The sequence below is a fragment of the Schistocerca nitens genome, chromosome 1, assembly GCF_023898315.1.
Source record: "Schistocerca nitens isolate TAMUIC-IGC-003100 chromosome 1, iqSchNite1.1, whole genome shotgun sequence".
NCBI classification, from domain to species: domain Eukaryota; kingdom Metazoa; phylum Arthropoda; class Insecta; order Orthoptera; family Acrididae; genus Schistocerca; species Schistocerca nitens.
In genome coordinates this window covers 1,020,671,161-1,020,694,322 of record NC_064614.1, presented here as the reverse complement: position 1 = coordinate 1,020,694,322, position 23,162 = coordinate 1,020,671,161, and positions in this window count along the sequence as shown.

Sequence of the window (23,162 nt, the reverse complement as noted above, 5' to 3'; positions counted from 1 at the left end):
AGTAGCCTGCCACAACGTCCTTAGCTGTCACATAATCAAGGTTATATATTTATGGAAATAAACAGCTTCCCAAACACCAGCTGCTTTACACCAAGCAAAAACAGCCTGATCTTGATCCATCTAACGACGTCCACATGTCCTCAGAACAAAAGGTATTGCAGAGTAGAAATACTTATCTCCATCTCCTCTTTCCCCGTCTCCATCCGTCCATCTCCTCCTCCTGCTTTCTCTCTCTACGTGATTATCACAGCCCCAATAGGAGACTGATGGTTCATACCCTTTCTTTATCTAACAACTGTGTATACCAAATTTGGCTGAAATTTTTTCAGAGGTTTTCGCGCGAGCACTTTACGCATCGCTTTTTCTGGGTACATACTTCTCAAATATATTTCACGTAGATTTAACTACTTTTTCAGAGGTTTAGCGTGAGCACTTTACGCATCGCTTTTTCTGGGTACGTACTTGTCAAATATATTTCACTTAGATTTAACATACTTAAGACTTATTTGCACACATATTTCAGACGGAACTCCAGCGAATTTCACCCTGCAGTTTCATTTTCCCGCAGCTCAATGTTTATGACGTGCTATCTCCTGAAATATGTTTTTTATAATGAAATAATTTTGACGTACATACAGTGGTCTATTGGGCACGGTCTGCGGAAAGTATTGTGAACAGAGTTGGCATTAAAGCCGTAATAGCCGGCCGATGTGGCCGAGCGGTTCTAGGCGCTTCAGTCTGGATCCGTGCAACCGTCGGGCATGGATGTGTGTGATGTCCTTAGGTTAGTTATGTTTAAGTAGTTCTAAGTCTAGTGGACTGATGACATCAGATGTTAAATCCCATAGTGCTTAGAGCGATTTTTTTCTAAAAAAATAAAATCCAATTTTTTAAAAAGTATCTCCTTCACTTAATGTTTAGAACGTTCACCTTGTCAAAGCAACAGACTGAAAACCAAGCTCTGAGGAGTTGTGCACCATTTGTTTTGCTCCTACTCTCCATTCATGCAACACAGCTCATTTCACAACTTTTCTTACACTAAACCATATTGTGGTGAAACAAAAGTGCAGGTGTAAGCTTCATACGTGTAGCGAACTGAACAATCCTGTTAACAGAGCTGGCCTAAAAAATACGATCAAGTCAATAATCAATAATTCGTGTAAGTTCTACCTAACGTAAGAGACATTAATAACTAATAGGGCAAAACTGAAAATTAGAAAATCTGTTCTCCAAGATAACTCTCGCTCTAAAGGAGTAAACGTTGCGCGTACGTTATTCATATTCACTAATTCTTTGACAACAGTACCAAGTAAAACTTTTTAACAGCTATAAAAGAAACTGTCCAATCATTCTGAATCAATGTATTACGATTGGCTTACATTATGTGACTCGTCTGTCTGCACAGGAATTCCATTCTAGGTACAGACTATGCTTTTACTCAAAGTTGTCGTATCTGTAGAGTTTACTAACTGGAAACAACGTGCTGACTAAAGTTTTGAAGGATTTGCGATTTGGCTTCCTTCAGTGCCCCTTCGTATGAAGTAGTGAACTTCGCAAGTTTGCCAATATGCCTGCCAACATCTCTCAGAATATGCGAACGAGGTCGAGGTACTCGTATATGGCTCAATTTCACTGGCTCTGGTATGTTAGCACTGTTTCTAAAACTTCCGTCGTTTGTGTAGTTCTCTTCTTCCCTCCCTACGGATCTCTATTTCCCAACACCTCTCTCACCCACCGTCTCTCTCACTCTCCCTCTTTCTCTCCCGCGAGGCTTTTCACATCAAAAGCGGAGGCTAGGAAAGCGACTTCGGCGAAAACCTCGACAGGGCGCCACTAGAGGGTCATTGCCCCTGCCTTGCGGAGAAACTCAAGTGTCGGAGCTCGGCTTTCACAATGCCGTCCATTAACTGGCCTTTCACGTCAGAGAGGTGATTCATTTTTATTTTGTTTGTATCGTAATTGATTTAATTTTCAGAATCTATGGCTACGCTGGAATTATGTTGCACTACAACTGATTTGCGTTACCTCTCAGACAGCACATCGCAAGTGGGGAATGGGTTCAGGCTGAACAGTATTTTCAAGTTTACTTCCTTTCAACAAAGTAACAGAAATGTTTTATGACGAGTGCCATCTGTAATTGGCTGTTATACGTTGCTTACCTTCTTGGACATTTTTAGTAACGTTCATTAAACTACATAGATAATATACTGGCTACATGATTCGCACATAAAAAAAGGTTTATTTCCATCGTTTTTCAAAAGCCTAGTGGCTTGGAGCTCTTCACATGCGTACATACATGTTTGTTGCTTAATATGGTAACTTTGTTCATTTTCACAAATATTCCGTTACTTCTTTACATAATTCGTCTTTCCTAAGAATGCAAAAGAGTCTCTTGTTTCAAGGGTTTCCCTCCATGCGTCCTGTAATGCAAATGTAATACTTCCATATTTTCATAATTTTGGCTTTTTCTACACTGACGTTCCTTTCATATGTGTTACACATTTTTAGAATCCCGTCTTTCACAAATGGTGGTTCAAATTTGCCCAATACTCACCGCATAATATTTCCACAAGCATGGTTCTTGTTATTTCAATAGGTTAACTGTTAACTGCCAACGGCCGGTTCCCATCAGATCACCGAAGTTAAGCGCTGTCGAGCTGGCCTAGCACTTTGGTGGGTGACCGTCCAGTCTGCCGAGCGCTGTTGGCAAGCGGGGTGCACTCAGCCCTTGTGAGGCAAACTGAGGAGCTACTTGATTGAAAAGTAGTGGCTCCGGTCTCGTAAACTGACATACGGCTGGGAGAGCGGTGTGCTGACCATATGCACCTCCCTCCATATGCGCATCCAGTGACACCTGTGGGGCCAGCAGCTCGTGGTCGTGCGGTAGCGTTCTCGCTTCCCGCGCCCGGGTTCCCGGGTTCGATTCCCGGCGGGGTCAGGGATTTTCTCTGCCTCGTGATGGCTGGGTGTTGTGTGATGTCCTTAGGTTAGTTAGGTTTAAGTAGTTCTAAGTTCTAGGGGACTGATGACCATAGATGTTGAGTCCCATAGTGCTCAGAGCCATTTGAACCATTTTGACACCTGTGGGCTGAGGATCACACGGCAGTCGGTCGGTACCTTTGGGCCTTCCAGGGCCTGTTCGGATGGAGTTTAGTTTAGTTCGACTGTTAACTGTATTATCTGTACGTTTTGGTGAAATCTTTGCTTTTATGTTCAGTTAGATCGCCAAAGTGCTCAGAGTAACTACCGAAACGTATGTGTAGATAATTCATAAAACCCACTTCATGGACAAACAGGTTACAATCAATGTGCTTGTTATTTTCGAGCTGCTTTCTTGTTGCTAAGAAACGTTTTCACACAAAAACAGACAACAGGTACATTATCTTTTCTCTTGAGTGTATCATTGAAACAGGGACACTATTCGCTTTCTTACCCACAACCTTTGAGCAGTATTGCCTTCAGCTCTTGCACTGTGTGGTGATACATATGTTTTCCTCTATATAGTAGTTGTATGTACTTACTTTATTCAGAGCCCATACAAACTGAGACGTGCACGTCTCGTGTTCAGGCCTTCTATTGTTTGTCATCTTCAGTTAGCGTACTGCTGCCTCGTCTTCTTATTCCATTTACTAGCGTCACAACTTCCTGTCTAACTTTCAGATGAGCGAAAACAGCAGTGCATATCGATAAGTGCACTGTCGTACCATCTCTGGAGTGACTGATAATGTTTCCGGGTTGTCGTGTGTCTGGCAGTCAGACCAGCAGTGCGGTCGGGACGGAGCGCCGGTGAGGCGCGTACAGCCAGTGCTCGCCGACCGCTGGCGACACACATGAACTGTCCGACGGAGGGAGGTTGGAGCGGGACGACCGTTGGTTGGTCGTTTGATTCGTCGACTCATCGGCCGACGTATTTTTTGGTCCATTCATCGTTTCCGGGCCTGGGAATTGGTCGGTTGGTGTGGAGTAGCGAGGAAGTCTCCGTGGCGCGTGTCTGGCCGGGGCCACTGGCGACGTCCCCGCGCGGCCGGAGTGTGAGGAGCTGTTCCCATTGCTACGAGGTCCGTGGCTCACCGATTCCGGACACGAAAGTTGAGTCTTTACTTAATCTACCAGCCAGCCCAAACTGTTCACAATCTGTCGTTTGATTTTCGTTGTGGGCTGTTGGGACGTCCCCACGAGCAACAAAGTGTTTTCAAGTTCGCGAAATTCTAGCCGCCCTCCTGTGGAGTTTAACTTAACTTGATTATTTTTGAATTGAAGTGCACCAGCGATATCTTCTGCCTTGTGGCCGTTAACGTTCCGGTTACCTCCCTGCCCGTTGACGTAAATTCAGGTAGTGTATTTTTGTCATCGTGTTGTAGCTGTCCAGCACGGCGCGTAGTTTGACAGCTGAATGTGTAATTCGTTGTGGGCGCCGATACCTTCTGCGTTGTTCCATTGACCTCTCTGTTCTGCGCTGGTCGGGTGGAGCGGAAGTTATCCTGTCGGTCGACTGTCTGTCGGTTGGATTGCCGTCGGATTGAGAATTGTTGGGCCGACTGCCTGTCTCACCTAGGCGAGCGTTAGCGTTTGAATTCAATGGCGACCCTTGGAAACTTCTGAGCGCAGTTTGATGTGGCGCCTTTTATTATTTGTCCTTTTTGTTTATGTATGGCTTCTGTCCGATATTAAATTTAAGTTGTTTTGCCCTTAAAGCGTGAGATTGAATAACGCATTTACCCGGGAATAAAGTTCTTAAATGCCGGCCGAAGTGGCCGTGCGGTTCTAGGCGCTGCAGTCTGGAACCGCGAGACCACTACGGTCGCGGGTTCGAATCCTGCCTCGGGCATGGATGTGTGTGATGTCCTTAGGTTGGTTAGGTTTAACTAGTTCTAAGTTCTAGGGGACTAATGACCTGAGAAGTTGAGTCCCATAGTGCTCAGAGCCATTTGAACCATTTGAAAGTTCTTAAATTAATGTTTGGCTTGCTCTATTTTTAATGTTTTCTTTACTCTTGTAATGTTTGTCAAATGAATAAAGTAGTATGTTCGGGTGAAACTGACAGTCCTGTAGGTATAGCAGGTGATCTCACAAAGAGTTTCAACGGTCCTTTACTCGTAGCTGTCGCTGGTTAGTTTGTTACACCCTTCGGTTGCTCCCACTTTCTTCAGAGGCCAGTATTTTCTTGTTCAGTATTCATAAATGTCTCTCCTCTTTAAAAACAGAATAAAATTTAAAGCATGTATTTTGAGTTTCGTGCACTAAGATTGGAAATAACAAAAGCAAAGTGTTTATGTCCTTTGGGTTCAAAAATGGTTGGTTGGTTGTGTTGGGGAAGGAGACCAGACAGCGAGGTCATCGGTCTCATCGGATTAGGGAAGGACAGGGAAGGAAGTCGGCCGTGCCCTTTGAAAGGAACCATCCTGGCATTTGCCTGGAGCGATTTAGGGAAATCACGGAAAACCTAAATCAGGATGGCCGGACGCGGGATTGAACCGTCGTCCTCCCGAATGCGAGTCCAGTGTCTAACCACTGCGCCACCTCGCTCGGTTTCAAAAATGGTTCAAATGGCTCTGAGCACTATGGGTGTCAACTTCTAAGGTCATCAGTCCCCTAGAACTTAGAACTACTTCAACCTAACTTAAGGACATCACACATATCCATGCCCGAGGCTGAATTCGAACTTGCCGTAGCAGTCGCGTGGTTCCAGACTGTAGCGCCTAGAACCGCTCGGCCACTCCGGCAGGCTATGTTCTTTGGAAATCATTATGAAGTGGCATGAATTAAGAAGCTTTGCATAGTAATTTTAAAGTCTTTCCCCGGTAACCTAAGAGGCGACCAAAGCAGGTCAGTATACAATAGCTGGGTGGAACAGCAACATGAACGGAGCACTGACAAGTGTGATATGGCCACAAAACAGAGTCAGTTGCTACTCACTGTAACAGCAAGAGGTGTCAAAGGTGCCAGTTTAGCTGAATGACTTCGTAGGTACAGAGGGAGGCCGCCATTGTAATGACCGTGCGTTGTGGAGTAACAGGACATTAGGCACACAGGAACAACTGTTCTGCATAATACGTTCGTCAGCGCTCGTGAAAGGTGGAGTTAAGAAGACTTTCAGCTGAAACTGGGGTGTCCGGTGGAGCTGCCCGGACCAGGAAAGCAGGGGAAGTGACGTCATTGCTGTCTTACGGTAGCAAAACGCACTGACCATTCCTACACAAAAATTATTCCTGTTCTGGTGAGGGATCTGCTCAGTTGGCCGGCACCTATTTTGGAGGTTGGACCTGTCATGGACTACGTCCTGTTTTCTAGCTTTCTTTGATGTATCAAGTCCCACCTTCAGCCGGAAGCTGCCCTAAGCCGCGCACTGGCATCAGAGTAACACAATGGGGTGCGTAGGGTGCGGTCGTGCTGCAGGCCTTATTGTGACGAAGCTGGTGAATTCAAGAACAGACTATTATGGTGGGACGTGCGGCTGTCACTGCCCGCCCTCCATTCCTGAAAGTTGACGTCGGTGCTACTGGTTGTTGAGCTACTGAGTGGCTGTAGCGTGACTCCACACACGCAGTGCAGAGGTGGTGGTGTCTCTCCTGCACGCCGTATATGGTACAATCAGGTGTGCCCTGGCCAACCACCATCAGGAGATGGTGGCAGCTGAAATCAGATGAAGTTGCGATACCCGCAAAAGTTAAAACAAAAACTATTTATCAAACAAACGATTTTTGAACAAATGTTTTGGATAATTCGAGGAATTACATATCTTCCCTGAAGGAATATCTGAGCTGAATTTCCTACTGTGCTATCTGTGGTGTCACCGCTAGACACCACACTTGCTAGGTGGTAACTTAAATCGGCCGCGGTCCTGTAGTACATGTCGGACCCGCGTGTCGCCACTGTGTATTCGCAAACGTAGCGCCACCACAGGGCAGGTCACAAGACACGGACATGACCTCGCCCCAGTTGTACGGACGACATAGCTTGCGACTAGACCTACCAAGTATTCCTCTCAATTGCCGAGAGACAGATTAAATAGCCTTCAGCTAGTCCATCGCTACTACCTAGCAAGGCGCCATGTGTATCATTGCTAATTGCTTACTACTATGCAAGAGATGTATTTCAACAAGAACAAGACTACATTAAAGTTAAGTATATTAAAATCTCTCTTCTTTTCTTTATAGTTTTCATCCAGTCTCCTGTTTCAGAATTTACGCCCGTCTGCGTTAGTTTCGCGTGCACCTAGCCACTCATTGTGTCGAGACCTTAGGGAATCGACACAACAATATTTTGGCGACGAGGATGGGATGCCGCGCCCACGTTGCAGTCTTTGTGTTATACTTGCTCTAATTTGCTTGTGTCATGGCTTCGCCGCATTCTCCAGATGTACTGTCCGAATTTTTTCGCTTGCAGAATCAGCAGACGCAGGCGTTATTGGAAGCCCTTGGACAGCTCGTCCAGGGTCAACGTGCGCTGCAAACCGATGCGGCGGCAGCCGTTTCATCGCTACCGCAGCCACACACCGCTGTCGCACCGCCATTTAGGCCCTTTGAGGCCCATAACGAGAGCTGGACTGAGTGGGCCGATCAGTTCCGGTTCCACCTCACTGCTTATGGAATTCAAGGTAAAGAGCGGCAGCCGTTTTTGCTTTCTTGTGTCGGTGTGTCTACCTACCGGGTGATAGTGAAATTGTTTCCCCGACGCGACGTAGCAACTCTGACCTACGAAGAAATTTTGTCTGCTTTGGATGCCTATTTCAAAGAAACAGTAAATGTAGTTGCAAAACGGTATACGTTTTTTCGTACAAAACGTACGGCCGGTCAGACTAACAGGGAGTGGGTAGCAACTTTGCAAGGACTTACTAGAGACTGCGCGTTTGCCTGTGAATGTGGCCTCCCATATTCAGATACTATGGTGCGTGATGCAATTGCACAGAACGTTTCTGATGTTCGCATAAGGGAACAGATTTTGAAGCTAGTTAATCCCTCCCTGCAACAAGTGATAGACATATTGGACAGGCAAGACACACTTGACTTTGCTCAGGAATCATTTGAAACTTCGCCAGCAGTGTGTCACATTAATCGGCCCGCCGGGCCCGCTGCACGGGACGCTAAGCGGCCCTCGCGCCCGACTTCGCAGCGGCCGCCTCGCTTGCAACCACGTGCGCCGCGTAAGCAAGCAAATGCAGTGAAATCTTGCCCGCGGTGTGCCACTAGACATTCGCGTGAAAATTGCCCGTCACGCCAAGCTATTTGCTTTTACTGTCAAAAGAAAGGACATGTACAAAGTGTTTGCCAGAAAAAGCTTCGGTCAGACAATCACACCAATTCCAGGCCCTTTGCTTCGCGCCGGAATCGAACCCAGGACAATCAGGCTCGTGGACCTTCGCCCATGGACATTCATGTAGTTCATGCCCACCCGTCCAGTGACACTTTAGCTAACAGTGACTGTGTTCGTCCCACCCAAAGTGTGCGTCGACGTCGCCGGAAATCCCGTAAAGTCGCAAGTGCTTCTGTACCTGTCTCCGTTCAAATTGCACGAGACAGTCGCTCTTGTCGTCAACAAGACAATAAACTTTTTGTGGACTTAGACTTTGTAGGAAAAGTGATCCCATTCCAGCTCGATACCGGAGCTGCTGTTTCATTGCTCAATCACGACACGTACAAACAACTGGGCGCCCCGCCATTGCGTGCCGCCAATGTTACGTTAACTAGTTACTCAGGACAGCATATACCTGTGTTAGGACAGTGCAGCCTTCTTGCCACATACAAGGGACAGACAAAACTTGTGTCATTTTATGTTCTTCGTTCCTCTAGTGCAGTGAACTTGTTTGGTTTAGATTTGTTTCAATTGTTTAATTTGTCTATAGTAAATCAGGTCCTATCAGTGAATCAGACTGTGCCTTCCGCCAGTGTTTCTAGTCTTTGTGAAGAATTTGCAGACATTTTTGCACCGGGCCTTGGTTGCGCTAAGAACTATGAAGCGCATTTGGAACTGAAAGACAACGCGCAACCACAATTTTTCAGAGCGCGCAATGTTCCCCACGCATTGCGTGATGAGGTCGCAAAAACATTAGCCGAATTAGAATCTCAAGGTGTAATTGAACGTGTGCAGGCTTCTCTCTGGGCCTCACCCTTAGTCATTTTGCCAAAACCTTCCGGAAAACTGAGACTTTGCGTGGACTTCAAGGCCACTGTGAATCCACAACTTGTGACTGCTACTTTTCCTTTGCCCCGCCCGGAAGATCTTTTTGACAAACTGTGCCCGGGAAAATATTTTTCAAAATTGGACCTAGCAGATGCGTACTTGCAACTACCTGTGGACGAAGAATCCCAGCGCGTCTTAGTGGTTAACACGCATCTTGGCTTGTATCGCTTCAAACGACTGCCATTCGGGTGTGCATCCGCCCCTGCTTTATTTCAGCAATATTTACAAACTATTTGTGCGTCGGTCCCTACTGCTGCGAACTATCTGGACGATATTGTGATCTCAGGAAAGACAGAAGCCGAACATTTGCAGAATCTCCGGACATTATTTCAGGTATTGCGTCAGAATGGTCTTCGCTTGAGGAAGGACAAATGTGTGTTTTTTGCTCGTGACTTACCGTACCTGGGGCATGTCATCAATGCCCAAGGTATACATCCGAGTCCAGAGCACCTTCGTGCCATTCAGGACTTGCCGTCACCGCAGAACTTAAAACAGCTACAGAGTGTGCTGGGTAAGGTAAATTATTATCATCGATTTGTGCGCAATGCTTCTTCTATTTCAGCTCCGCTTCATCGCTTACGCCGTAAAGGTGTTCCGTTCGTCTGGACAACGGAATGCGAACGCGCCTTTCGCCAGTTGAAATCGGCGTTACTTTCAAATACTTGCCTTACGCCCTTCGATCCCCGAAAACCCCTTTTGTTGATGGTCGATGCATCGGATTTCGGGATCGGTGCTGTGCTTGCGCACAAGGATGGCTCGCATGATCGCCCTATTGCCTTTGCGTCCAAATTGCTCTCATCTGCGCAAAGAAATTATTCCCAAATAGAGAAGGAAGCTTTGGCTCTTGTGTTTGGTGTAACAAAGTTTCACGATTTCTTGTATGGTCGTCACTTTACAATCATCACGGACCACAAACCTTTGACATCACTTTTTCATCCAAACAAGCCTGTACCTCCACGTACAGCGCAGAAATTCATTCGCTGGTCTCTTTTTCTCTCGCAGTACCGCTACGATATCTTGTATCGGTCCACTGCTAAGCACGGAAACGCTGATGCGTTGTTCCGTTTGCCTGTTGCTGAGGATAAAGCATTCGATTCTTCCGAACTTGCTTGCATGTTCATTGATTCGGAAGCCGATGACGTGGTCGCATCGTTTCCGATTGATTTTCGTCGTGTAGCTACAGCCACAGCTGCTGACCCTGTCCTTGCTTCTGTTTTGCGTTTTGTTGCTACGCAATGGCCCTTGTCAAAGTCACGGATCGAGGATCCTTTGGTTCGCCGTTTTTTTGCTCACAAGGAGAGACTTTTTGTACGACGTGGTGTTTTGTTGTTGCGTTCCGATAATGATCAATCCCGAGTCGTGGTCCCACGTTCGTTACAGTCCTCTGTCTTACGGCTTCTTCACCAAGGACATTGGGGTATAGTGCGAACGAAACAACTTGCTCGACAGCACTGTACTTGGTTCGGAATCGATGCTGCGATTACGAATATGTGCTCCTCTTGCGTGGCGTGTGCCGAACAACAATCCGCACCGCCGCGGAAATTCTTTGCATGGCCGAAAGCCACTTCCCCTTGGCAACGCTTGCACATCGATTTTGCTGGTCCGTTCTGGAATGCTCGATGGTTGGTTGTGGTCGATGCTTTCAGTAATTTTCCTTTTGTTGTCCGGATGTCTTCCACGACGTCTTCTGCCACCATCCAAGCCTTGTCTGCTATCTTTTGCCTTGAAGGTCTTCCGCAGACTATTGTTTCCGACAATGGCCCACAATTCATGTCCGCAGAATTTCAGTCGTTCTGCAAGGCCAATGGTATTCAACATCTGACATCCGCGCCGTTTTCGCCTCAGTCAAACGGTGCCGCGGAACGATTGGTCCGGACTTTCAAGTCACAGATGTTGAAGTTGAAAGAGTCGCATTCTCGGGAGGACGCTTTGTTGCTCTTTTTGTCCTCATATCGCTCTCAGCCCCGCGATGGTCGCTCGCCGGCTGAATTGCTCCATGGTCGTCCTCATCGAACTCTGATGTCTTTGCTGCATCCGCCACATCAGGTTCCTGTGCAGCGGCAGACTCCTGCTTTTGCTCCTGGCGACGTTGTCTATTATCGCAACTATCGCGGTTCACAGCGTTGGCTCGCAGGGCGCATTCTTCGCTGCCTCGGCCGCGCGATGTATTTGGTTTTGGGGGCCTCTGGTGAGGTGCGTCGGCATCTCAATCAGCTGCGCCTCTGTCGTCGCCTGGGTTCTGCCGCTCCCCGTCTGCTTTCAGCGACGGAGCCGTCCGGTCAGCGCCTTGGGGACCCATCTACTGGCTCGCCTCATCCCCAGGTGTTACCGACGATGCCTTCCATTTTGCCTCATGGCGTCGCGCCGCCGCAGCCGCCGCCGGCGCCGCCAGCAGCGGACGCTTCGCTGCAGCCGCCTCGCGCCTCCCTGGGTCACGCGCCGCCGCTTGCTTCCCGTGACCAGCCGTCCTCCGCCATGGACCTCTTGCCCGCTCCGGACCAGATGTCGTCTTCGCCCGTCGGGTGCTCCGACCACATGGAGGTCGACCCCGCGGCTCCTCTTATATCATTACGTGCGCAAACACCTCATGTTGACGTGCACCCTGGACTAGGTTTGCAGGCGTTTCCTAGCTCCCCTCGGACCGAATGGCCGGGTGCGGGTGGCACAGCCTCGCCTGTTGTTAGGCTCCCCACCTCATCGCATACGTCAACATGGGGTCCTCCCCACGGCGGGCGGAAGCCTTATCTCACGACCGTTCGCCGATTTGCGGGGGAGGAATGTGGTGTCACCGCTAGACACCACACTTGCTAGGTGGTAACTTAAATCGGCCGCGGTCCTGTAGTACATGTCGGACCCGCGTGTCGCCACTGTGTATTCGCAAACGTAGCGCCACCACAGGGCAGGTCACAAGACACGGACATGACCTCGCCCCAGTTGTACGGACGACATAGCTTGCGACTAGACCTACCAAGTATTCCTCTCAATTGCCGAGAGACAGATTAAATAGCCTTCAGCTAGTCCATCGCTACTACCTAGCAAGGCGCCATGTGTATCATTGCTAATTGCTTACTACTATGCAAGAGATGTATTTCAACAAGAACAAGACTACATTAAAGTTAAGTATATTAAAATCTCTCTTCTTTTCTTTATAGTTTTCATCCAGTCTCCTGTTTCAGAATTTACGCCCGTCTGCGTTAGTTTCGCGTGCACCTAGCCACTCATTGTGTCGAGACCTTAGGGAATCGACACAACACTATCTTCCACCCGATAGTTGTGAAGTTGTCGCTAAACAAGTACTGCATCATTTGAGAGACACAGAGGCGAGCGAGTTGCCGGGACTAACTCCAGTTCGCTGCTACTAGCGCCACATCATCATAACGCGCCTGTACGTAGCATACAAAGTATTGCGCCTTAATCTAAGGATGAAATTAAAAATTAAAGTAGCTCTTCCAAACTTTTTAAAGATATGCTTCACTATATTAATGTTTAAGCTGTTAAATATCAGAGTATTCAGATGAATATATTTCAAAAAATGGTTCAAATGGCTCAGAGCACTATGGGAGGTCATCAGTCCCCTAGAACTTAGAACTACTTAAACCTAACTAACCTAAGGACATCACACACATCCATGCCCGAGGCAGGATTCGAACCTGCGACCGTAGCAGTCACGCGGTTGCGGACTGAAACGCCTAGAACCGCTCGGCCACCGTGGCCGGCAATATATTTCTCTAAATACATTGTTTCAAGGAAAAAACAAGTGACTCCAAGTAATAAAGCTAGAAAGCCAAACGTTGTTCAGAATGTGCAAATACATGTCAAAATCAACTGTTACAAGCTTCAACAGACCGAGGGAAATGGAGCAGTGGTTAGCACACTGGACTCGCATTCGGGAGGACGACGGTTCAATCCCGCGTCCGACCATTCTGATTTAGGTTTCTCGTGATTTCCTTAAATCGCTTCAGGCAAATGCCGGGTTGGTTCCTTTGAAAGGGAACGACCGACTTCCTACCCCGTCCTTCTCTACGTCAATGAGACTGTTGACCTCGCAGTTTGGTCTCCTCCCCGGAAATCAACCCAACCCAAGTTTAAACTTGATCAGAACAATATTTTGGTTAAAATCGGCGTTTTGAGAAAAATTTAAGGCGCTAAATATTAAAATCAGAAATATGATAATTCGTGTGAAGCTTCAGTTTGATGTAAGAACATTGACTGTGTGATTCTATTAAGTTACCTCTAATAGTTTACAAGTAATTGACTAAGAACAACATTTACAACAAAAACGTCCCTATTTGTGTTAGATTAAGTGGTGGTGGTTAGTGTTTAACGTCTCGTCGACTACGAGGTCATTAGAGACGGTGTGAGATTAAGTGTCAGTTATATTAATGAGGTACAGTTCTGATACAGCACTTGATTATATGCATTAAATAATGTAGCTATAACACGTTTCAAGACATTGATCTAAATACCAATATGTGCAAGCTCTCTTAAAAGTTGTAGTTCAGAGGTCATGTTCTACTCGCGGTTCCGTTCTAAAAGTTCTACCTGCAAAGTTTAAATGCAGTCGAGCTAAAACTCTTTCGATACTTAAAGAGAACTTAACTCCCGTCACATAAATAATACGAAGATTTTATATTGATACAAAACACTGCTATAAAATAATATGCGTCTAAGAAAGCAGCCACTTAGATGCTGCTACTTAGGTATAGAGAAAATGACGGGAGGTGTTCCCTTCAGTGATCCCCTGAGCTGATACATGAATACGGCCTGAGGGGGCAGTGACTATCACTCTGCCCGCGTCAGTCAAACGCCGGCTTACAAACTGCCTTGGGTGACGTCACAGCCAGGCTGGTACTAAACGCGTGTTCGGTAAGCGTAGAATGTGAACTGCCGAGTACTGTAGACTGCCCTGGATCGTTTAAATTTCACAAAACACACATTTCACACCGAGCTATCAATCTGTCCTTGTCGGTCTAACGCCGGTATACGCCGTGCCTCGGATGACGTCACAGCCAGACTACAATTAAACGTATGTTTTTGATACAAATAGGAAGGGCTCTCGCGAGGACTGTACACAGTCGTGGATTCCGTAGATTTCGCGGAAGTAACTGTTTGTGTGCCACTCGTAATTTTAACCAAACCGCGTGTCAAGTGGTGAGATTGTCTTCCACGTTTATGGAGAACAATTAACTTTGATCATTAGAAGCCGTGGTGAAAGACAATTTCATGGGAACTTCCCTTAGAGATCGCCTCTGAACTGCTCACAATTCTGTTTATGAGAGAGACATCAATCACTATTATTATTATTCTCAGGAATATTACTACGTTGTTTGTGTGAATTTTAATCAAATATATGAATCATTTAGAACTCAAAACTTTCATTTATGATCATAGTTCCTGATCCCATTGAGTAAATAGCGAGTACAAACATTTCTTTCAGTGTGTACAAGAAGAAAGTGGACTTGCAGAGTGGAGTATATTCTCCATAGCTTTCTGACTGCCCGCAAAAAATTCTTTTCAGCCTTTTTTAAAAGACGATGAAGCATAATATTCTTGTATAACAACCCGTCGCCCGACAAGATCCCCCATGAACGAAGCTATATCGTATGTTGTATCCGGTAGACTTTCCTCTGTCACTAGAATTGAAAGTATAATTTCCAGAAAACAATGGCGTAATTACCAGTTCATCGATATACAATTATTTATAAAACAGTGATTGCATTGTCACATACACAGCAACCTTCCTCATTCCACTGTAAGAGGACGTGAATACAACATGGCGGTGGAAAGCCTCACTTCAGTGTGGTTGTCCACAACCTTCTTAATAGGGTATTTCTTGGTCGCTGAATTGTAAGGGGAGGACCTATTCCAAGACCTGCGAGGTCACCTGTTGTGTATGAGTCCCAAGTGGATACGGAAATTGAATTAGTTGCCCGAATCGTAGGTGTCCGCGATCTGATTCTCGGGCATAAGAGGGGCAAATTGTGTGCGTGATATCATAGAGGCTTGTCTGGTCTGTAAAGGAGGACAGCAGACGGGACTCATTTGATTTCGCAAGTAGTGGTACAAGCTAATTATTTTTGTTGTGTCCTTGATCATAGAGCATAAAGCAGTGAAAACAAAAAATGGTTCAAATGGCTCTGAGCACTATGAGACATAACATCTGAGGTCATCAGTCCCCTAAAACTTAGAACTACTTAAACCTAACTAACTTAAAGACATCACACATATCCATGCCCGAGGCAGGATTCGAATGAGCGACCGTAGCGGTCGCGCGGTTCCAGACAGAAGCGCCTAGAGCCGCAGTGAAAACAGAAGAGATATTAATATATGAATTTGTTTCTTACACTGAACTATTTCTGTTGCAGAATAACGAACAGGTTGATTGTTACGATAAGGAGATACCATTCGTATTGTGTACAGTTTTACCACAAATTGCGTTTCAGTGTCGTTTAGATTTTCTTAAGGCAGATACAGATATCAAAACTTCGTTGGGTAATGGAAGTACCTTAAATATTTACTCAAATTGTTACAAAGTATTGTTTACAATTGATGATATACTGAACGTATCGAAAATGATTATAATGATGAGCCAAAACGTTATGACCACTGTCAGCCGCCACACTGGATGCCGCCTGGTGGTTCTGCGGTCACGTGACGCGGTAGTGAAAATAGGTAAGCAGAGCATAGACAGACGGGGATCATCTAGCGAAGATATGTGCTGCAGGCGGAGAAATCCATTCAGATGGGCGATTTTAACAAAGGGAAGAATATTATTACGCAGAGTCTGTGAACGAATATTTCGAAAACGGCGAAGCTGGCCTAATGTTCACATGGTAGTGTCGTGACCATCAGCGGAAAGAGGTAGAACAACAGAGATACTATCACTAGACGATCAATGATTGGACGTCCGCGACTAGTCACAGAACGTGGGGTTCGGAGGCTTGTCTTCTCTGTAAAGTAGGACAGATGGTGATCTGTGGCGCCTCTGCCGAAAGAGCACACTGCTCGTACAAGCACAAGTGTTTTGGAGCCCACCGTTCATGGAGCTCAGCAGCAGACGTGTTCAATAAACTGGTTCAAATGGCTCTGAGCACTATGGGGCTCAACTTCTGAGGTCATTAGTCCCCTAGAAAGAACTAGTTAAACCTAACTAACCTAAGGACATCCCACACATCCATGCCCGAGGCAGGATTCGAAACTGCGACCGTAGTGGTCTCGCGGTTCCAGACTGCAGCGCCTAGAACCGCACGGCCACTTCGGCCGGCCCGTACGTGTTCACATGTTGACGCAACGACATCGACAATTACATTGCAATGGGCACTGGGACATCGGAATTAGACCCTTGATAATGGAAACGAGTCGACTCTTCGTGTGCTACACTAGGTCGCTGCTCGTCTCCACAAACGCCGTCATCGAAGTGAACGGCGGCTCGAAACGAGCAGCGCGCCGAACACGCAGGGTCGTGGGAGCAGTGTTACGCTGCGTGATACATTCTCCTGCGCTCGCATGGGACGTGTAGTAGTAATCGAAGAGACGCTGACAGTGCGAACCACCTGCATCCCTTCATGCTTGATGTCTTCTTCGACGGAGATGTCATCTTTCATCCGTATAATCGTCGGTGATTCGGAAGCAGAACCGTGGTATAGTGGTTTGAAGAACACTATAGTGAATCCATATTGATGTCTAGGCTACCAAATTCGCCTGGTGTAAATTCTGCTGAACCAGTCTGGGTTGACTCGCTATCGGGCAGCACCTCTGTGTAAGCAAATCAGCGGCCCGTTAATTACGTGAATTACGTGACCTGTGCGTAAACATGTAACGGCACATACCTCCAAAAATCTACCAAATACTGTCGGATCCCTGAGACATAGAATAAGGGATCCATCGGTCATAATGTTTTGGCGCCGGCCGGTGTGGCCCTGCGGTTCTAGGCGCTTCAGTCTGGAACCGCGTGACCGCTACGGTCGCAGGTTGGAATCCTGCCTCGGACATGGATGTGTGTGATGTCCTTAGAGATTAGTTAGGTTTAAGTAGTTATACGTTCTAGGGGACTGATGACCACAGATGTTAAGTCCCATAGTGCTCGGAGCCATTTGAACCAATGTTTTAGCTCATCAGTGTTTCCATTTGTAGATTAGACTGTGTAGCCGCACAAGATGCCAAACTATTTGTACAGCAAGGTTAACAGTAATTTACTTTATGAAAATACAAAAAATTACCATTTTTTCCTCAAATGTCTTCTGTAATATACACTCCTGGAAATGGAAAAAAGAACACATTGACACCGGTGTGTCAGACCCACCATACTTGCTCCGGACACTGCGAGAGGGCTGTACAAGCAATGATCACACGCACGGCACAGCGGACACACCAGGAACCGCGGTGTTGGCCGTCGAATGGCGCTAGCTGCGCAGCATTTGTGCACCGCCGCCGTCGGTGTCAGCCAGTTTGCCGTGGCATACGGAGCTCCATCGCAGTCTTGAACACTGGTAGCATGCCGCGACAGCGTGGACGTGAACCGTATGTGCAGTTGACGGACTTTGAGCGAGGGCGTATAGTGGGCATGCGGGAGGCCGGGTGGACGTACCGCCGAATTACTCAACACGTGGGGCGTGAGGTCTCCACAGTACATCGATGTTGTCGCCAGTGGTCGGCGGAAGGTGCACGTGCCCGTCGACCTGGGACCGGACCGCAGCGACGCACGGATGCACGCCAAGACCGTAGGATCCTACGCTGTGCCGTAGGGGACCGCACCGCCACTTCCCAGCAAATTAGGGACACTGTTGCTCCTGGGGTATCGGCGAGGACCATTCGCAACCGTCTCCATGAAGCTGGGCTACGGTCCCGCACACCGTTAGGCCGTCTTCCGCTCACGCCCCAACATCGTGCAGCCCGCCTCCAGTGGTGTCGCGACAGGCGTGAATGGAGGGACGAATGGAGACGTGTCGTCTTCAGCGATGAGAGTCGCTTCTGCCTTGCTGCCAATGATGGTCGTATGCGTGTTTGGCGCCGTGCAGGTGAGCGCCACAATCAGGACTGCATACGACCGAGGCACACAGGGCCAACACCCGGCATCATGGTGTGGGGAGCGATCTCCTACACTGGCCGTACACCACTGGTGATCGTCGAGGGGACACTGAATAGTGCACGGTACATCCAAACCGTCATCGAACCCATCGTTCTACCATTCCTAGACCGGCAAGGGAACTTGCTGTTCCAACAGGACAATGCACGTCCGCATGTATCCCGTGCCACCCAACGTGCTCTAGAAGGTGTAAGTCAACTACCCTGGCCAGCAAGATCTCCGGATCTGTCCCCCATTGAGCATGTTTGGGACTGGATGAAGCGTCGTCTCACGCGGTCTGCACGTCCAGCACGAACGCTGGTCCAACTGAGGCGCCAGGTGGAAATGGCATGGCAAGCCGTTCCACAGGACTACATCCAGCATCTCTACGATCGTCTCCATGGGAGAATAGCAGCCTGCATTGCTGCGAAAGGTGGATATACACTGTACTAGTGCCGACATTGTGCATGCTCTGTTGCCTGTGTCTATGTGCCTGTGGTTCTGTCAGTGTGATCATGTGATGTATCTGACCGCAGGAATGTGTCAATAAAGTTTCCCCTTCCTGGGACAATGAATTCACGGTGTTCTTATTTCAATTTCCAGGAGTGTATTATAATGCTGTTACCTCATTAAAGATATTTAATTTATTGTGGTGTGAAATGTACTGATTATTGTAATGAGACAGATGTGGAAATAATGTATATCATTTTTAGATGTTGTGTGAATTTACGTGATACGAAGGTTAATGATGAAGCACCATAGTATTTACAGAGCTGGAACATTAAGCAATGTGTGTGCGTGTGAATGTGTGTGTGTGTGTGTGTGTGTGTGTGTGTGTGTGTGTGTGAGAGAGAGAGAGAGAGAGAGAGAGAGATGGCGTTAATTTTCACGCTTCAGACGCAAGTATCTTGAAGCGTTTTTTGTATACAATTCAAGTAATTGACTGCCTTATTTTAGTACTACACTGTTATTAGCTAGAGAGGTGAGGGAAGCAGGAAGGAGGCGCAGAAGAGTGGCAAGGGCATGTGAACAAGAGCTAGAATAGACAACTGTATTAGTTCATTAGTTCCGTACTTTATTTTCAACCTTTCCACCAACACCCTCACCACCAGTTTTTTTTTTTTTAATTTCCTGCCCTCCCAGCCTACATTTTTGTGTTTACCACCGCTCCCATTTTGCATTTTTAAATTTTCCTGCAACACCGTCCAGCATTTATAAATTTCCCACAAGCTGTCATCTTAGATTATTTTAATATCAAGAACAGAAAATCTTCGAAGTCAAGGTCAGAAACGACTTTTTTTTGCGACCTTGACTTCGAGGATCTGCTATCCTTAATATAAAAAATACAGAAGTTACTGCAACTGCTTGTCTCCAACGCTGACAATACCAACAAACGTGTAATATTTTTCGATTTATTGCTAGCGTTAACTTGTGTTCTTTTGGCGACTGCAGCGCAGACTAGAGGAGGAAACCGGAACTGAACGCTTTGGTGGCGATATACATTCACTACTGACAGCCTATAGAGGCAGCATGTGTGACTGCGTAATGTGTAAGATGACCAGAGACATAGTGGTGGTGGTGGGTAACTATTCCTTGGACAGCTTCCCACGTCGCTTGGTGTAGACAGTCACCAGCAACCTCTGTAGAAGAGTCAGGTAGCACACTACTGTGACGGTTTGACCTTCCCACGGGTAACCTGCTAGAACAATCTGTTAGTAGTTCAAATGGCTCCGACCACTATGGGACTTAAAATCTGTGGTCATCAGTCCCTTAGAACTTACTAAACCTAACTAACATAAGGACATCACACACATCCATGCCCGAGGCAGGATTCGAACTTGCGGCAGTAGCGGTCGCGCGGTTCCAGACTGAAGAGCCTAGAACCGCTCGGCCACAACGGCCGGCTATTAGTAGTCCCAAACGACATTCAGAGATGATGATTGGGTCTCTCTCTCTCCGCTTGCTTGGCCAAACTCACATTCTCATGGTTTGCTTTGCTTCTTTATCTGCCATAGCAATACAGGAGCACTCGCCCATTTGATAAGGTGGCTAATCAAGTCAAATGAACTGACCACACACGACAGCAATGTTTGCGTTTTTATTTCGGTTCAGAGAGTATTCTGAAATGGGTGCGAGCAGTTGCCAAATCCAGCAAGTAGCTGCCTTTTGTTACAGAACCACCCTCTCCAGAATAGCCACGTATCAGAGCAGTTACGTGTGCGGCACGCGAGGCATCTGACAAGAAGAGCTACATTTAATAATTAATACTCCGTCCTTCTAATTACTGACACGTGACCCTTTCCCAAAGACGATCCACAGGTGAATTCGATTTGAAACCGTTAACTTCATTTCGAGCTTTCTAATATTGCAGTTGGAGATTAACAAGAAACAGGTTCCTAAGGTACTGAATAACTAAAATCTGAAAAAGGATTTATGTTGCAATCATATGGGCAAAGTTGATAACTTGTTCAAAATGGTGCAACGGTTGATATGTTCGTAAGATTTCGAAGGGACTATTTTCCAGGGACACGCCCTCAAGGATACTTAAACTCAATAACGACAAGGCAATATTAACCAATCAAAGCACAAAGTCTGGCTTGTAATTTCCACCAGATTTCATTTAACAATGACTTCATTTAATAAAATTTTTTGATAGTTATATAATTATTGTTTTAATCTTTTCAGGGATTAGTTTGTTAAAATATCGGTTTTGGGGACCGATAATGGAAGCTTTTCCACCCTTGAAGTCTTAAAAGTGGGGGTTAGACTTATTTCCGGTTTAAAAGACCGGTGTTTTTTTTTAACTATTAAAACTGATGTTTCTTTTCTGTTTTTACTTCTTTATTGGTATATTTTGCTGGTGTTTATGTTTTTTCTTCTAAACGTAAGCATTTATTAATGGTTCTTCTGAGATTGGAGCATATTGTTCTTTCCTTATTTATGAAGATTGTTATTTTTCTTATTGAATTTGGTTATGATTTATTTTCATGTTATTTTTTCTACTGCCAGCTCTTTGCTTTCCATATTTTTGGAAATGGTAGTATGGTCCAAGACAAGGAAAAATGCCCAGTAAACATGTGCTCTAAAATGCATACCTTAAGAGCGATGAGCACTTGTTTATCTTCGCTACTTTGAAAGACAACGCCTGCAATGAACAAGTGTTTATAATTTTTAGGGTATGCATTTTAGAGCACATGTTTACCGATTATTTTTTTCTGGTTTTGGTCCATACTACCGCTTCTCCAAATATGGAAAGCAAGGAACTTTCAGTAAGAGAGATTTCTTTCACAACATCGAGGATCAACAATTGCTCATAACTCTTGTGATTTAGAGCCTATGTTGACTTGACATTTTGGTTTCGAATGACCTTTCCTGTCATATCCCTGAATATCTACCATCATTTCTGAAACACCCTGCACACAGAGGGACCTTAAGAACCTGAATAATTCCCACTGTTTGTCTCTGTAGCATAACCGTTTGCAACCTGACACATTCCAAAGCCACTTTCACATGTTTAGCATCACAGACGAGACCATCGCCCTCTCACTAGACGCAGTCACACTCGCCGACCGCACGCACGTCTTCGTCCCCAGCCCCACTGCCCACGTGACAGAAAGAGGCAAATCATGCGCAAAGAGCGACCGCTGCCAACCACGCTGCCCATCGGAGCGCCAATTAACCGACCAAAAGCAGCCATCTCCCAGCGGCATCGTGTGGTTAAACGGTCGAAAAGCGACCAGAGAGGAAAACCGCGGTCACTCGATACAGATTCAATCGCAGAGATCTAAAATGAATACAGAGAAGAGACTGGCACCGAAGGCGCTATGAACACTATGTGATCAAAAGTATCCGGGCAGCCTTAAAAAATACGTTTTTCATATTAGGTGCATTGTGCTGCTACCTACTGCCAGGTACTCCATATCAGCGACTTCCGTAGTCATTAGACATCGTGAGGGAGCAAAATGGGGCGATGCGCATAACTCATGGACAATGAATGTGTTCATGTGGTTGGGTGTCACTGGTGTCATATGTATGTACGCGAGATTTCCACACCCCTTAACATCCTTAGGTCCACTGTTTCCGATGTGCCAGTGAAGTGGAAACGTGAAGGCAAACGTACAGCTCAAAAGCGCACAGGCCGACCTCATCTGTTCACTGACAGAGAACGCGTACAGTTGAAGAGGGCCATAATGTGTAACAAGCAGAATCTAGACCGTCACACAGGAAGTCCAGCCTGCTTCAGGATCCACAGTTAGACGGGAGGTGAGGAAACTTATATGGTGAAGCGGCTGCTCATAAGCCACACAACATTCCGGTAAATGTCAAACGACGCCTCGTTTGGTGTAAGGAGCGTGAACGTTGGACGATTGAACAGTAGAAAAACGTTGTGCGGAGTGACGAATTACGGTACACAATGTGGCGATCCGATGGCAGGGTATGTGGATGGCGAATGATCTGTGAACGTCATCTGCAAGCGTGTGTACTGCCAACAGCAAAATTCGACGTCGGTGGTGCTATTGTGTGGTCGTGTTTTTCATGGAGGGAGTTTGTATCCCTTGTTTTTTGCATGGCACCACCAGAACTAAGGACTACATTGATGTTATAAGCACCTTCTGCTTCCCGTTGTTGAAGAGCAATTCCGGGGTGGCGACTGCATCTTTCAACACGATCGAGCACCCGTTCATAATGCACGGCCTGTGGCGGAGTAGTTACACGACAGTAACATCCCTGTAACGGACTGGCCTGCACAGTGTCCAGACCTGAATCCTATAGAACATCTTTGGAATATGTTGGAAAGCCGACTTCGTGCCAGGTCTGCCTCTCCTCAGTGCAGCACTCCTTGAAGAATGGACTACCATTCCCCAAGAAACCTTCCAGCACCTCGTTGAACGTATGCCTGCGAGAGGGGAAGTTGTCA